The sequence below is a fragment of the Aethalodelphis obliquidens genome, unplaced genomic scaffold, assembly GCF_003676395.1.
Source record: "Aethalodelphis obliquidens isolate GAN/ISIS:26980383/991018 unplaced genomic scaffold, ASM367639v1 scaffold102, whole genome shotgun sequence".
Lineage (NCBI taxonomy): Eukaryota > Metazoa > Chordata > Mammalia > Artiodactyla > Delphinidae > Aethalodelphis > Aethalodelphis obliquidens.
Window position 1 is genome coordinate 2,380,612 of NW_020838046.1, and position 2,673 is coordinate 2,383,284.

Consider the following 2,673-nt stretch of genomic DNA (forward strand, 5'->3'; position numbering starts at 1 on the left):
AGGCTCTGGACGTGCAGGCTCAGCAGCCATGGCTCACGGGCCCAGCCGCTCCACGGCATGTTGGATCTTCCCGGACTGGGGCATGAACCCATGTCCCCTGCATTGGCAGGTGGACTCTCAACCACTGCGCCACCAGGGAAGCCCTCTCTTTCATCATTAGTGTATATGAATGCAAGGGATTTCTGTGCATTAATTTTGTATCCTGCTACTTTACCAAAGTCATTGATTAGCTTTAGTATTTTTCTGGTAGCATCTTTAGGATTCTCTATGTATAGTATCATGCCATCTGCAAACAGTAACAGCTTTACTTCTTCTTTTCCGATTTGGATTCCTTTTATTTATTTTTCTTCTCTGATTGCTATGGCTAAAACTTCCAAAACTATGTTGAATAATAGTGGTGAGAGTGGGCAACCTTGTCTTGTTCCTGATATTAGTGGAAGTGGTTTCAGTTTTTCACCATTGAGAACGATGTTGACTGTGGGTTTGTCATATATGGCCTTTATTATGTTGAGGAAAGTTCCCTCTATGCCTACTTTATGGAAGGTTTTTATCATAAATCGGTGTTGAATTTTGTCAAAAGCTTTTTCTGCATCTATTAACATGATCATATGGTTTTTATTCTTCAGGTTGTTAATATGGTGTATCACACTAATTGATTTGCATTTATTGAAGAATCCTTGCATTCCTGGGATAAACCCCAGTTGATCATGGTGTATGATCCTTTTAATGTGCTGTTGGATTCTGTTTGCTAGTATTTTGTTGAGGATTTTTGCATCTATGTTCATCAGTGATATTGGCTTGTAGTTTTTTCCCTTTGTGACATCTTTGTCTGGTTTTGGTATCAGGGTGATGGTGGCCTCATAGAATGAGTTTGGAAGTGTTCCTCCCTCTGTTATATTTTGGAAGAGTTTGAGAAGGATTGGTGTTAGCTCTTCTCTAAATGTTTGATAGAATTCGCCTGTGAAGCCATCTGGTCCTGAGCTTTTATTTGTTGGAAGATTTTTAATCACAGTCTCAATTTCAATGCTTGTGATTGGTCTGTTCATATTTTCTATTCCTTCCTGGTTCAGTCTCAGAAGGCTGTGCTTTTCTAAGAATTTGTCCATTTCTTCCAGGTTGTCCACTTTATTGGCATAGAGTTGCTTGTAGTAATCTCTCATGATCCTTTGTATTTTTGCAGTGTCAGTTGTTACTTCTCCTTTTTCATTTCTAATTCTATTGGTTTGAGTCTTCTCCCTTTTTTTCTTGATGAGTCTGGCTAACAGTTTATCAATTTTGTTTATCTTCTCAAGGAACGAGCTTTTAGTTTTATTGATCTTTGCTATCGTTTCCTTCATTTCTTTTTCATTTATTTCTGATCTGATCTTTGTGATTTCTTTCCTCCTGCTAATATTGGGTTTTTTTTTGCTCTCCTTTCTGTAATTGCTTTAGGTGTAAGGTTAGGTTGTTTATTTGAGATGTTTCTTGTTTCTTGAGGTAGGATTGTATTGCTATAAACTTCCCTCTTAGAACTGCTTTTGCTGCATCCCATAGGTTTTGGGTCGTCATGTTTTATTTTGTTAATTTTATTTATTTATTTTTTGGCTGCGTTGGGTCTTCATTGCTGCATGTGGACTTTCTTTAGTTGTGTCGATGGGCTTCTCATTGCGGTGGCTTCTCTTGTTGTGGAGCAGGTGCTCCAGGCATGCAGGCTTCAGTAGTTGTGGTGCATGGGCTCAGTAGCTGTGGCTTGTGGGCCCTAGAGCGCAGGCTCAGTAGTTGTAGCGCCCAGGCCTAGCTGCTCTGCAGCATGCGGGATCTTCCCAAACCAGGGCTCGAACCCGTGTCCCCTGCTTTGGCAGGCGGATTCTTAACTGCTGTGCCCCCAGGGAAGCCCCGTTGTGTTTTTGTCATTTGTTTCTATGTATTTTTTGATTTCCTCTTTGATTTCTTCAGTGATCTCTTGGTTATTTAGTAGCTTATTGTTTAACCTCCATGTGTTTGCATTTTTTACAGTTTTTTTCCCGTGTAATTGATATCTAGTCTCATAGTGTTGTGGTTGGAAAAGATACTTGATACGAGGTCCATTTTCTTAAACTTACCAAGGCTTGATTTGTGACCCAAGATATGATCTATCCTGGAGAATGTTTCATGAGCACTTGAGAAGAAAGTGTATTCTGTTGTTTTGGGATGGAATGTCCTATAAATATCAATTAAGTCCATCTTGTTTAATGTGTCATGTAAAGCTTGTGGTTCCTTATTTATTTTCAGTTTGGATGATCTTTCCATTGGTGAAAGTGGGGTGTTAAAGTCCCATGCTATGATTGTGTTACTGTCGATTTCCCCTTTTATGGCTGTTAGCCTTTGCTTTATGTATTGAGGTGCTCCTATGTTGAGTGCATAAATATTTACAATTGTTATATCTTCTTCTCGGATTGATCCCTTGATCATTATGTAGTGTCCTTCTTTGTCTCTTGCAGTACTCTTTATTTTAGAGTCTATTTTGTCTGATATGAGAATTGCTACTGCAGCTTTCTTTTGATTTCCATTTGCGTCGAATATCTTTTCCCATCCCCTCACTTTCAGTCTGTATGTGTCTTTAGGTCTGAAGTGGGTCTCTTGTAGACAGCATATATACAGGTCTTGTTTTTGTATCCATTCAGCCAGTCTGTGTCTTTTGATTAGAGCATTGAA